Source organism: Mobula birostris, chromosome 1 (genome assembly GCF_030028105.1).
Source record: "Mobula birostris isolate sMobBir1 chromosome 1, sMobBir1.hap1, whole genome shotgun sequence".
NCBI lineage: Eukaryota > Metazoa > Chordata > Chondrichthyes > Myliobatiformes > Myliobatidae > Mobula > Mobula birostris.
In genome coordinates, this window is record NC_092370.1 from 48,493,234 (window position 1) to 48,508,548 (window position 15,315).

Sequence of the window (15,315 nt, forward strand, 5' to 3'; positions counted from 1 at the left end):
GATGTTTCTGATCATGTCCACGATATCCTGAAGTGGGAAGGTGAACAGCCAGAGGTCGTGGTACATATTGGTACCAATGACATAGGTAGCAAAAAGGATGAGGTCCTGAAAACACACTACAGGGAGTTAGGAAGGAAGTTGAGAAGCAGGACCTCAAAGGTAGTAATCTCAGGACTACTGCCTGTGCCACGCGACAGTGAGTATAGGAATAGAGTGAGGTGGAGGATAAATTCGTGGCTGAGAGATTGGGGCAGGGGGCAGGGATTCAGATTTCTGGATCTTTGGGACCTCCTTTGGGACAGGCGTGACCTGTACAAAAAGGAAGGATTGCACTTGAATCCCAGGGGGACCAATATCCTGGCAGGGAGGTTTGCTAAGGCTACTGGGGAGAGTTTAAACTAGAATTGTTGGGGGGTGGGAACCGAACTGAAGAGACGGAGGAAGGGGCAGTTGGCTCACAAATAGAGAAAGCTCGGAGACAGTGCAGGTGATAGGCAGGTGATAGGGAAGGGATACACTCAGACCGATGGATTGAGATGTGTCTACTTTAATGCAAGAAGCATCATGAACAAAGCAGATGAGCTTAGAGCGTGGATCAGTAATTGGAGCTCGGATGTTGTGGCCATTACAGAGACTTGGATGGCTCAGGGGCAGGACTGGTTACTTAGAGTGCCAGGCTTTAGATGTTTCAGAAAGGAGAGGGAGGGAGGCAAAATAGGTGGAGGTGTGGCACTGTTAATCAGAGATAGTGTCATGGCTGCAGAAAAGAAGCATTGTCTACTGAGTCTCTGGGGGTGGAAGTTAGAAATAGGAAGGGGTCAATAACGCTACTGGTTATTTTTTATAGATCATCCAATAGTAACAGTGACATCGAGGAGCAGATTGGGAGACAGATTCAGGAAAGGTGTCATAATAACAGTGTTGTTGTGGTGGGAGATTTTAATTTCCCAAATATTGATTGGCATCTCCCTAGAGCAAGGGGTTTAGATGGAGTGGAGTTTGTTAGGCGTGTTCAGGACAGTTTCCTGACACAATATGTAGATAAGCTTACAAGAGGAGAGGCTGTACTTGATCTGGTATTCAGAAATGAACCTGGTCAGGTGTCAGGCCGCTCAGTGGGATAGCATTTTGGAGATAGTGATCACAGTTCTATCTCCATTACTATAGGATCAGACAAGTTAGTTAATTGGAGTAAGGGGAAATAAGAAGCTATCAGGCAGGAACTTGGAGGCATAAATTGGGAACAGATGTTCTCAGGGAAATGTAAGGCAGAAATATGGCAAATGTTCAGGGGATATTTGCATGGCATTCTGCATAGGTACATTTCAATGAGACAGGGAAAGGATGGTAGGGTACAGGAACTGTGGTGTACAAAGGCTGTTGAAAATTTAGTCAAAAAGAAAAGAAAAGCTTACAAAAGGTTCAAAAAACTAGGTAATGATAGAGATCTAGAAGATTATAAGGCTAGCATGAAGGAGCTTTAGAGTGAAATTAGAAGAGCCAGAAGGGGCCATGAGAAGGCTTTGGAGAGCAGGATCAAAGAAACCCCCAAGGCATTCTACAAGTATGTGAAGAGAAAGAGGATAAGACGTGAGAGAATGCTACTAATCAAGTGTGACAGTGGAAAAGTGTGTATGGAACCGAAGGAGATAGCAGAGGTACTTAATGAATACTTTGCTTCAGTATTCACTACAGAAAAGGATCTTGGTGCTCTCAGGATGAGGCTTTTCATTCCAGGACGAGGGAGATGTCCTCCTTTTTTAAAGAAGAGGGCTTCCCTTCCTCCCCCATCAACTCTGCTCTCAAATGCATTTCCTCCATTTCACGCACATCTGCTCTCACTCCATCCTCCCGCCACCCCACTAGGAATAGGGTTCCCCTAGTCCTCTCCTACCACCCCACCAGCATATTATTCTCCGTAACTTCCGCCACCTCCAACGGGATCCCACCACTAAGCACATCTTTCCCTCCCCCCATTCTGCTTTCTGCAGGGATCGCTCCCTACACGACTCCCTTGTCCATTTGTCCCCCCAATCCCTCCCCACTGATCTCCCTCCTGGCACTTACCCTTGTAAGCGGAACAAGTGCTACACATGCCCTTACACTTCCTCCCTTACCACTATTCAGGGCCCCAGACAGTCGTTCCAGGTGAGACAACACTTCACCTGTGAGCCGGCTGGGGTGATATACTGCGTCCAGTGCTCCCGATGTGGCCTTCTATATATTGGCGAGACCAGACGCAGATTGGGAGATCGTTTTGCCGAACACCTACACCCTGTCCGCCAGAGAAAGCAGGATCTCCCAGTGGCCACACATTTTAATTCCACATCCCATTCCCATTCTGATATGTCTGTCCACTGCCTCCTTTACTGTGAAGATGAAGCCACACTCAGGTTGGAGGAACAACACCTTATATTCCATCTGGGTAGCCTCCAAACTGATAGCATAACCACTGACTTCTCTAACTTCGGCTAATGCCCCACTTCCCCCTCATACCCCATCCGTTATTTATATACACACATTCTTTCTCGCACTCTCCTTTTTCTCCCTCTGTCCCTCTGACTATACCCCTTGCCCATCCTCTGGGTTCCCCCACCTCCAACTTTTTCCTTCTCCCCGGACCTCCTGTCCCATGATCCTCTCATATCCCCTTTGCCAATCACCTGTCCAGCTCTTGGCTCCATCCCTCCCCCTCCTGTCTTCTCCTATCATTTTGGATCTCCCCCTCCCCCTCCCACTTTCAAACCTCTTAATAGCTCTTCCTTCAGTTCGTCCTGACAAAGGGTCCCGGCCTGAAATGTCGACTGTACCTCTTCCTAGAGATGCTGCCTGACCTGCTGCGTTCACCAGCAACTTTGATGTGTGTTGCTTGGAATTCCAGCATCTGCAGAATTCCTCGTGTTTGCAACTCCATCATGGTTACTTGTGCCCCCAGCATCCAGGACACCTTCAAAAGGTGATGCCTCAAAAAGGCGGCAGGTATCATTAATGATCCCATCACCCAAGACATGCCCTCCTCTCATTGCTACCATCAATTATATATATAAAAAAACTCAGATTAACTGTTTCTCTTCTATGTCTCATTAAATGTAATTGTGTTTTCTCTTCCTCTCTCTTTTCAGTAATATATTTTATGTTTTATTCATTACTAGCCCAGTTTTCTCTTCTGCAGTTTCAGATATTCCTTCTCATTCTTCCTTGCTCTCTCAGTCATGCTGGGAGAATGTGCACTAATGCACACAAGTTTTCCGACAGGTAGTTTGAGTAGAAGCCTTGATGGTATAATACACCATCTGCCACTCCAATTACTGTAAACTTTAGAAACTTTAAAGTGCTAGAAAGCCCCAGACATTTATAGAATCATTACTATAAATAATAGAAATCACTCAAGTGCAAATGTGAATGCATTAATCATCACTTTATATAGATGTGGTAGTGAACTTATTTTCAATTTGCCAAGTTAAAAGAGCTGTTGAACTCCAAGATAATGTGGGTAAAATACTGTGTACTAATGTTTTCACCAACACATCAGAAGAAGCCACTTACCCGTGGACTTACAGACTTCTAAAAAACTGGATATACTTACAATTGTAAAAAAAGGGTATGCACTATAGAAAAGCAAATACGAAATTTAAATGCAGGAATTCTGAAATGCAAACCAAAAATGCCTGAGTAACCCAACAGTCCAGACAGCATCTGCGGAGAGAGAACCAGTGTTAATGTTTTAACCTTTCATCAATACAAATCTGAATCCTGTGTGCAGTTTTAAAGCAATATGGTTTCAGTATTTAACCAGGAAATAAAAATTCCAGAAAAACTCTGCAAGCAATATAACCAACAACACAAGGTATGTATCACAACAAAATAAATTTAATAGCCAGATTCTAAAAATGTGTCACAAAGCATCAATCAAGTTTTCAATCTTTTAAAAGGAAATATGCTTATTTTACTTTGAACAAATTGGTTAACACAATGGGATTTTTATTGTTAATCTCACCATTATTTTTGATTGTTGTACTTTGTTTTTCTCCAAAAAGGCTTTTTTTTTGTTTACAGTCATTTTTTCTGTTCACAACCAGCCACTTATGATGACAATGATATGTTTTGCCAATATCCCTTGCAGCAGAATTTGTAAATACAGTACTCAAGTTTTAATAGTTCTTTCATTTCTCAGAAGCATTACAAGATGGAATTTCAAAATTAAGAACAATTGAATAGAATTTAATTATCAGCAATTAATGTTCTAATCCTGCTTTACTGATAGAGCTAGACATTAGCAAATACTTGAGTAAATGTTCCTGGTTGAGAACCTTCTTATTATTGGCTGGAATATTATAAATTGGCTGAATGTGTTAGAACAATTAACTGGTATTGTCGCTGTTAAGTTCTTGAATAGGTTGTTAATATGGTGAATGCAAAGTAATTAGAGGGAAGATCTCAATTAGAGCAAATGGTTCTAGTTATGAGACAAATATCTCTGTGCTGTTGGATTTGCCCAGAATAGCACTAATATTCAAAAGTTTAAAACCAGATAATAATATTCTGAGTAGTCGGTCCTTCTTAGAGAAGCACGAGCATTATTTTCAGAATTCTTAAACGTGAATATTAACCACACTAAGGCCCCCTTTTATATATTTTGTCCAGAATTGTCTTCACAGAAGTGTAGAATAATAGACTACTTGAGGGAGGAATCATATGATGTATCAAGGATGCTGCCATTGACCTATACAATATTACCTTTTACCACGATCATGCTCAATTCATCTAAGTGATAATGTTCTTCATGGATGCACAGTTTAGAAATTAATCTTTTTTGGACAAACCATTTGGTTAGTAAAGGTCTTATCAGTTCTTAATTTAATATCCATGGACAAAATGAGAATAGGGTTGAGAGGGTTGATAAATCAGCCATGATGAAATGGCAGAACAGACTCAATGCACTGAATGGCCTAACTCTACTTCTATGTCTTATTGTCTTATGCTGCCATGGTATCTCAGGAGAGTTTTAGAATGTGACTTTTGATTTCTGGGAAAGGATGTAGTACAACCATCATACTGAAGATTCTTGGAAAAAGGGATGACTTAGATTAAACCGGGCTGCATTACAATTGAACGTAGGTCTTCATTTAGGCTCCTGTACAATGGTGGTAATGAGAAGAGATCATGTCCTGGATGGTGAGGGTCCTTAATGATGGATGCTGCCTTCTTGAGGCACTGCCCCTTAAAAATGTCCATAAGGGGGTGGAGAGTTGTGCCTGTGATGGAGGTGCCTGAAACGACAACCCTCTGCAAACTTTTATTCTCTGTACATGTTTATTTTGATAGTCTGTTCCCTATGCACCTGTTAAATACCTAGAATGGTGAATCTGTGGAATTCATTGCCACAGCCAGCTGTGGAAGCTAAGCCATTGGGTATATTTAAGGGTTGATAGATTCTTGATTAGTCAAGGAATGAAGGGATATGGGGAGAAGGCAGGAGATTGGGGTTGAGAAGGAAATGGATCAGCCATGATGATATGGCGGAGCAGACTCGATGGGCCAAATGGTCTAATTCTGCTCCTATGTCTTATGGTCTTGTCGTTACCTCTCCAAAGAACCTAACCTTGACTCCTAAACACAAAATAATTTGCAGATGCTGGGATCAAAGCAACACTCACAACACGCTGGAGAAACTCAGCAGGTCCGGCAGCATCAGTGGAAATGATGAGTCGACGTTTCGGGCCGGAACCCTTTGTTAGGACTGAAGAAAGAAGGTGGGGGAGGGTTTGAAGAAGGTCGAAAAACCAGTAATCTAACCGTGACTCCTCCAGCTGCTCATCAGCTCTAAAACCCAAAACCATTTTTTTTTTGCTTTGTTTGAAGCCCTCTGCAATGGCAAATATTTTGAAGGAAAGATTTCTCAAGTGTTAGGCCTATTGGGTATTGAATTTCTCTGCAGCAAGTACTTGAACAATACAGTCAGGGACAGGGATCTTTCATTTTTAGATAAATTTTAGCTAGTCCAATTTAAAATATATTTGTTAGTCAAAATATAATGGTGATCTCATTTTATACTCATCCACACCATTGAATCATTTGCTTTATCATTTGACAATGAAGTTTTGATGACAAGAAGTTCTGATTTCTGTACGAGATCTTGGCATACACTAAAAGGTTCAAAGGTTCAATTATTGTCAAAGTATGCATGTATAATACAACTCTGATAGTTGTCTTCTCCAGGTAGCCATGAAATACAGAAAAAAGCATGTGAGTTATTGAAAGAAAACACATCAATTCCCCTGCCGCGTGATAAAGAAAAAGAAACAAAACTCACAAACCCCAAACCTCCACCCCTCCCTCATTCAAAGTACTAACACATCTTCCACATGGAAAATAGCAGCTGGGACATCAAAGGCCAAACATGAAACTCCTCCCTTGCACAAAAACTGACTACCCAGATGGAAAACTGCTGTTAGAACATCAAACCTAATTAACACAATTAAAGCCACAGGTATGAGCTTCTCCAATCACCACATACCTCATGCCTAACCTCTGGATTTCAATGATCATGCTGTTGATAAAAGAATATTTAATTGTGGTTAGACTTAAGCACCCAGAGTTGAAAATTGGAGTTGAAAATCAATCTCAATTGGAACATGTAAATTGCTCATTTCTCATATTTTTGCAAGAATTACTTGGTTATTTTTATATTTTCCACTGCACTCATAACTTGATAAATGAATTAAAAATGACATTTGAAACCCCTAGCAAATGCAGGTCATATTACTTTGACAAATATTGCAATGAGCATGTGATTGCTATTTCACTCTTGTCGAGCTATATAATGAGAAACTGAAAGGTATATGCTAACCTTTTCATCAGTGCCAAGTTCAGGAATTAAAAACCATACAATACATTTTCTATGTTGTACTGAGATGCAATCCATCACTCTATTGCAATATCATAAAATCAGAGACATTTGGAAGACTTCTTTTATCTGATTATAAAATAAGATAATCTTGTTTGCGAATCCCCAGAACTCCACTCTGACATATAGCATCATGAAGTGCTTTGAGGGACTGATCAGAATCAGAATTAGATTCTAATTTATTATCACTGACATATCCCGTGAAATTTGTTGTTTTGTGGCGGCAGTATAGTGCAATACATAAAATAGACTATCAGTTCCAATAAAGAATATATTAAAACACAAGAAAATCTGCAGATACTGGAAATCCTGATGAAAGGTCTCGGCCCGAAACATCAGTTGTTTACTCTTTTCCTGGCCTGCTGAGTTCCTCCAGCATTTTGTGCGTGTTGCTTAAGAAATATGTACGACTCTGGTTTATTAGCTGTTCAGGAATTTGTTGGTAGAGGAGAAGAAACTAATGTATCTGCCTCTACCACCATCACTAACCGGGCATTCTATGCATTCACCACTCTCTGTGTATAAAAACCTACTTCTGACATCCCCCCCCATACCAACCTCCAATCACCTCCAGATTACGCCCCCTCATATTAGTCATTTCTGCTCTGGGAAAAAGATCTCTGACTTCCCACTCTATCTATGCCTCTTATCATCATGTACACCTCTCTCAAGTCACCTTTCATCCTTCTTCACTCCAAAGAGAAAAGCCCTTGCTCACTCAACCTATCCTTATAAGTCATGCTCTCCAATTCAGGCAGCATCCTGGCACATCCAGGGAGGAGGAGAAGATGGCGGCGCGACGCAGCACGCAGCGGCCACTCCGGTGAATGATATCTGTTATCTGTCAAGTAGGGTGCCGTGCACAATCCTGATGCGATGGAGACAGGTGTGAGAGCACGGAGGAACATCTGGAGAAACTTCTGAAGTGCCTTCTTCGCTGCTGCTGTTGCTGTGTGATCCCGAATCTCTGGAGGGGAAGGCCCCGATTCCTTGGCTTTGCTTGTTGCTCGGTGGCCGGGACGAGGTCAAGGCGCTCAGGAGAGATGGTGCTCGGTGCTTGATGTCGGAGGGCTGGTCGGAGGCTCGAAGCTTTCAGACAGACTCAGAGTCGGCTGTGTTCGGGTGCTTTCAATGCATCGGCAGTTGTCGGCGCCTGGAGGTTTATGGCAGGAAGAGTTTCTCCCTTTTGCCGCCTGCTATCGGGACTATCGGGAGTCAATCAGAACTTTGAGACTTTTTTTTTACCGTGCCCATGGTCTGCTCTTTATCAAATTATGGTATTGCTTTGCACTGCTGTAACTATATGTTATAATATGTGGTCTTGTCAGTGATATCACTCTGGAGGAACATTGTATCATTTCTTAATGCATGCATTTCTAAATGACAATAAACGAGGACTGAGTGTCCTCATAATCTAATCTAATCTAATCTCCTCTGCACCATCTCTAAAGGTTCCACATATTTATAATGAGGCACCTAGAACAGAACACAATACTCTAAGTGTAGTCTAACCAGAGAGTTATAGAGCTCCAACATTACCTCGTGGCTGTTGAACTAATGAATGACACCACACGTATCAATATGCACTGCAGGTTTGAGGGATCTACGCACAGGAATCCCAAGATCTCTCTGTTCTTCCATACTGTTAAGAATCTTGCCACTAACACTGTATTTAGACTTCAAGTTTGAGTTACTTTACCCTTTTCCAGATTGAACTCCATCTTCTACTTCTCAGCCCAGTTCTCCATCCAATCCATATCACTTTGTAAAACCTGACAATCTTCTACTCTATCCACCAACCTTTATACACTGTAACTTACCAACCTACCCTTCCACTTCTTCATCCAAGTCATTTATAAAAATCACAAAGAGCAGGATCCAAGAAAAGATCTTTGTGGAACACCTCTCCAAGCATTACATACTTTATCTACTACCACCCTCTGCCTTCTGTGTGCCAGCTAATTCTGAATCGATGCAGCCAGACTTCCCTGGATCCCATGCCTTGTTCAGTTCTGAATAAGCCTACCATGGGGAACCTTCTCAAATCTATATACACCACATCCCCTGCTCTTCCTTCAACAATGTTTTGTCACTTCCACAAACAATTCAATGAGGCTTGTGAGGCACGACCTGCCCCTGACAAAGCTATGTTGATTATTCCTAATTGGACAGCTTCTTTAAATGTTTATAAATCCTGTCTTTAAGAACCCTCTCCAATAGGTTGCTCACCATTGATGTAAAACTAGCTGCTCTATAATTTGCAGGGTTACCTCTTTTATTTCCTGACCAACAAACCACAATCAGTAAGGATAAGCAGCCACAACTCCACCATGATTATCCTCAACACTGGTATCCCAGAAAGCTGTATCTTCAGCCCCCTGTTCTGCTCCCTGTACCCTCATGTCTGCCTTGCCAGTTTCGGCTCTAACTCCATCTTCAAGTTTGCAGATGACACCACCATACTGGGCAGAATCGCAAATATAAATATCATGTTATAGGATATCAGGGAGCCTACTGGCATGATGTCATGACAACAACCTTTTCTTGAATGTCAACACAACAGAAAAGCTGGTCATAGACATCAGAAATGGGACAGTGCAGAAGCTCCTGTTTACAGTCAAGGATGTTGAGGTTAAGAAGTTTGAGAGCTTCAAATTCCTAGGAATGGATGTAGTCCAGTCATATAGATGCAATGATCAAAAAGCTCACCATTGCTTCTATTTCATCAGGAGGATAAAGACTTTTACTAATTTTTATAGATGGAACATAGACAGCCTTCTATTAGGATGCATAGCAGATTGATTTGGCAGGGGCTCAGCACATGACCACAAGATGCTGGGGAGAGTTGTAGACACAGCTAACACATCAAGTAAACCAGCCTCCCCGCCATGGACCCCGTTGAAACTATTCTCTGCTTCAGTAAAACAGCCTGCGTAATCAAGCCCCCACCCACCCTGGTCATTATCCAATCAGGCAGAAGATACAAAAGCCTGAAAGCACGTACCACTAAGCTCAAGGACAGCTTCTACCCTACTGTTATAAGACCATTAAATATTTTCCTGCTACAATTCCCATTCTAGTCCCATTCTCACTTTATTTTCCTACAAGTATTGAGAGGGGAAAAAAATACAATAGAACTTAAGAAAAAACTATACATAAACAGACAAAGGCTGGCAAATAACCAATGTGCAAAAGAAGACAAACAGTGCAAAATAAAAGTAATACTGAGAATATGTTGTAAAGAGTTCTTGAAAGTGAGTCTGTAAATCATAGAATCCACTCAGAGTACTGGTGATTGAAGCTATCCACAGCTGTTCAGGAGCTTGATGGCTGCAAAGAAATAATTATTCCTGAACCTGGTGATGGGGGACCGAGGGCTTCTATACCTCCTGCCTGATGGTAGTAGCAAGAAGAGGACATGGTCTAGATGGTGGGGATCATTGATAATGGGGTGCTGCCTTCTTGGGGTAGTGCTCCATCTAAGTATATTCAGTACTGGGGGGCACTTTGTCTGCGATGGACTGGACTGAGCTCTCACCTTCTGAAGTTTTTTTCCATTCCTGAGTGTTGAACTTAACAAAACCACTGGATAACAGATATTTAAAATCCATCTAATAAGCCCTTATTATTATACCAATGAGTTCTACACTTTCCACTAGGCAAACCTGCTGCAGGTGCTGACAGCTGCCTTGGGATTGAGCACCCAGTAGACCTCTGAAATGATAGTCAGGTTGCTATATGAAACAAACAGAAAGGAAATTAACAAAAATTAACAAAAGTACTGGATGTTCTGGAGACTCATTCCTCTGTGTTTTCCAGTCATTAAATAAACTACACTATAAATTGGGCTGGGTAATACAGTACTCCATTTTAATCACTAAATATTATACTTGCAAAGTCCTAATACTCCATTTTAATCATTAACTGTTATATTTGGTTGTTTTCATTGCAATTATGTCCCATATTGCAAATAACCCCTTAAAAGAGTATAAACCCAGGTAAAATTTTCAGTTGGGGATAGAGATTTTTTTTGCATTTTGTTCAAATTAATTCACCTTTATTTCAATAAATATTAAAAAATATTTGTACCTTTCTTTAATTCTCAAGTTGTTTGGTGTTTTTACAATCTTGGAGTGGACTCAACAGTACAATTACATTGTTCAATGCCTTACAGCAGGATTTCTGAATACTTACATGTGCTTATTTTTTGGGATGGATATTCAAAAACTGCCTGGACTTATTGTGAATGCAGACTACAGTTACAGCAGCCCATGAAACTCTGTTGCTTCTCATTCACTGCTGACTGTTTTTATTTATGCTAATGACCTAGAGGCAGCTGGGCACAGCTACCAAAAATCCTTACTCCCTTCAGAGAGGCTATAATAGAAGATGTGTCTGACATGGAAAATGCACAGGAAGAATGAAATTAGTTTTCTTTTGTTAATGGAATTATAATCTCATAAGCACATTGACAGGCAATATCAATTATATTGCACAGAAGCTCATGGGCATGTAGATAGTAAGCAAAATTGAACCAATCTGCACATTTGTGTTCACTGAAATTGCTTTGACATTGGGATCCACTGACTGACGATGAATGGTTTTGAAATACAGTATAAGGAAGAGTCTCTAAAAGAGAGTTGGTTGGAGATTTATCAACTGAAACTTGTACTAAATATGCAAAATAGTAGAGGCTGTATGCAATTCTGAAATTCTAAGGCATATTGTTTACTTAGCAGTAGAACCAAAAGCAGTATGATAGTATAGTGGTTAGCACAATGGTTGACAGTACTAGTGACCTGGGTTCAATTCCCACTGTTACCTGTAACAAGTTTGTACGTACTTCCCGTGACCACATGGCATGGGTCTTTTCCGGGTGCTCTGGTTTCCTTCCACAGTCTAAGGACCCAGCTGGTAGGTTAATTGGTTATTATAAATTGCCGCATAACTAGGCTAGGACTAAATTGGGGGATTGCTTGCTGGTGCTGCTCAAAGAGCTGGAAGAGCCTATTTTGTGCTGCATCTCAATAAATAAATAAAATAAAAAATTTTCATACCAGGTAGTCTTGAAGTCATACCAGGTTGCCTTTCATGACCTCTCAAGATCACAAAGCACTCTATAGCCAATGGAGCACTTTTAAAGTATTCTCACTGTTACCAATCAAGGAAACACTGCAACACACACAAAATGCTGGAGGAACTCAGCAGGATAGGCAGTATCTGTGAATAAAGTACAGTCAACTTTTTGGGCCGAGACCGTTCAGCAGGATTGGAGAAATAAAGATGAGTAGATTTAAAAGGTGGGGGGAGGGTTTCCTTATCCAAGGAAACTCTGCTACAAATTTACAGAGATTATCTCACAATAAACGAAAATCTGATTTTACACCTCTACTGAAGCACAAAATTTGTAACAGCGTAACAGTACCTTGATGGAGAATTTATATTGTATTCCTCTCTCTGGAGTGAATTGAACCACAACCTTTTATCTCAGAGGTAAAAGTGTAATTACGAGTTAGAGAAGGATTCAGAGACCACACTGCACAAAAATGCTTTCTATAACCAGAGATGAATTGTCGTTGGCAGCTCTGCTGAAAGAACCAGGTGCTTATCAAGTTGCCATCAATTCCCTATGTACTTCCCTTCTAGCAATGTAGCAGTGGTAGAATAGCAAAGCATGTTCCACTCAGATTATAATAAAATGTAGTGATACAGAATAAAGAACAAAGAAACTGTAACACAATTAACTGTAAAGTGGTTCATTTTATCAGAAGAAATAGGTGGCAAAATATACCTTGAAAAATAATTAGATAGGAGGAGGAGATAGATCTGTGTCAAAAAAAATCACAAGGTGTTACAAATAATAATGCAAGCTAATGAAGGTTATTAAAAAGACAAAGCATCTGTGTTCATTTCTAGAGGGATAGATGGAGAGTAAGCTTATTGGAAGTTGGTTAAGAACTGTGAACAATTGTAAAATAAAAAGGTTAGTAGTTAAGAAGGTACAAAATGATTTACTGTTGAAATCCAAAATGACACCTTGTAATAGAGGATGATTTTTACTCATTTATTACTAGAAAATACTGAGCGGTACTCCGAAAAATTAAATAGGATTCTGAAAGGACTTGGTGTACAAAAGGTATTTTTCATTTGTGGAGCAGGTTAGAATTACTTGCTAAAGAATTAAATGATCACTAGTAAATATATTTTCACTCCAGATCATCTATCAAATACATGCAAGAGGCACTTTAAACTGATCTTTAAGTTTTAAAATATAAAAGTTTTTACAAGACATTGGACAGGCCGCATTTGGAATATTGTGTTCAGTTTCAGTCATACTGCTGTAGGAAAGATAGCATTACGTTGGAAAGGGTGCAAAGGAGATTTACAAGGATGTTTCTAGGACTCAGGGGACCGAATTATGAAGAGAGGGACATCTCATTAGAACTAGGAAACTGAGAGGTGAGCATATAGAATTATCAGGGGCATAGAAAGGGAGAATGTGCAGTCCTTTTCCCAAGATTGAGGAATCAAGATCCAGAAGACATAGGTTTAAGATGAGAGTGGAGAGGGGTAACCTCTTCACCCAAAGGGATGTCTATATATGGAAGAAGTGATTCAGGCAGGTAAATTAACAACATTGAAAAGGCACTTGGGTAGATACATAATAGCAAAGGCTTAGAGAGATAATCATAAGTATTTTATTGATCCCGAGGGGAAATTCTTTTGTTACAGCAGCAACATATAAAAGCAGATTTAGCAGTGTGTAGATTTAACTAATAATACTGTTCAAAATGATAATATGCACAGTAATAACATATGAGTTTGCAATAATGTGCAATAATAATGTGTGAAATAATGAAGCAGAGACTATTGTACTGTGATGTGTGTTCTGTCGCACTGTTGTATATGCTACTGCATTTGGTAGGAAAGATTTTCTGTAATGATCCTTGTAACAGTGGAGCTGAATGTGTCTGTTTGAAAGGGTGCTCCACTGCTTATTCAGAAGGTGATACAAAGGATGTGCCAGATTGTCTATAATGGATAACAGTTTGTTTAGTGACCTTTCCACTACTAACTCAAAAGAGTCTGGATCGTAGCCAAGGATGGATCCAGCCTTTTTGATGGGATTATTTAGTCTTTTTGCATCACCAGCACTGATGCTGCTCCCCCAACATAAAGCCACAAAGAAGACTGCACTCACTGCAGCAGACTGGTAAAAGATCTCCAACGTCCTGCTGCACACATTGAAGGATCTCAGCTTCCTTAGAAAATATAGGTTAAATGTGGGCAAATGGGACTAGTTTATATGGAAAACTTGGTCAGCAAGGACTAATTGAGCAAAGGGCCTGTTTCTGTGTTGTCTGACTCTAAACTCCTTCATAGTGTTTCCAGTACATCTTAAGAACATAGGACAGCCCTTTGGTCTATGATATTTTGCTGACCTATATAAACCTGCCCCTCTATTGCTTCCCTCCTACACTTCCCGTAATCCTTCATTTTTGTTACATCTTTATGCCTATCTAAATTTTTTTAATGTCCCTGTTGTATCACCCTCTGTCATCATCCCCGGCAGTGCATTTCAAGCATCCACAACTCTCAGTGTAAAGATTATATTTCTGATAATTCCCCTAACTTTTCATCCACTCACTTCTGCCCTGGGAAAAAGATACTAGCTGTCCATTCTACCTGCAACCCTCATAATCTTATACACATCTGTCGAGTCACCTCTCATCCTCCTTTGCTCAAAACAGAAAAGCCCCAGCTCGTTCAAACTTACCTCATAAGAAATGTTCACTAATCCAGGCAGCATCCTGGTAAGTCTCCTCTGCACACTCTATAATGCTTCCACATACTTCATAAAATGAAGTAATGTTGCATCTCTATAGAACTCTGGCTGGGCCACAGGTGGAGTATGGTGTTCATTTCTGCTCATCTCATTATAGGAAGGACATGGAAGATTTAGAAATAATGCAGACAAATTTCCCTGGATGCTGCCTGGATTAGAGAGGATATCTTCTGAGGATAGTTTGAGTGAAGGAGGATGAGGGGTGACTGGATAGAGGTCCTTAAGATGATAAAGGCTTTGATAGTGTAGACAGCCTTTCTCTTAGGGCAGAAATCGCTAATCCAGAGGACATAGTTTTAAGATGACTGGAGGAAAGTATAAATGTATGTTTTTGACACATAGAGTGATAAATACATGGAATGCACTGCAAGTATAGTGGCAGAGGAAGATTCATTAGGGACATTTAAGAGACTCATAGTACATGGATGAAAGAAATATGCGGGGGCTCTGTGGGAAGGAAGCAATCGACCGATCTTAGTATTGGCTAAAATGCTGACATAATATTATGAGCTGAGGAGCCTGTACTGTGCTGTATTGTTCTATGTTGTATGTTGAATATTCT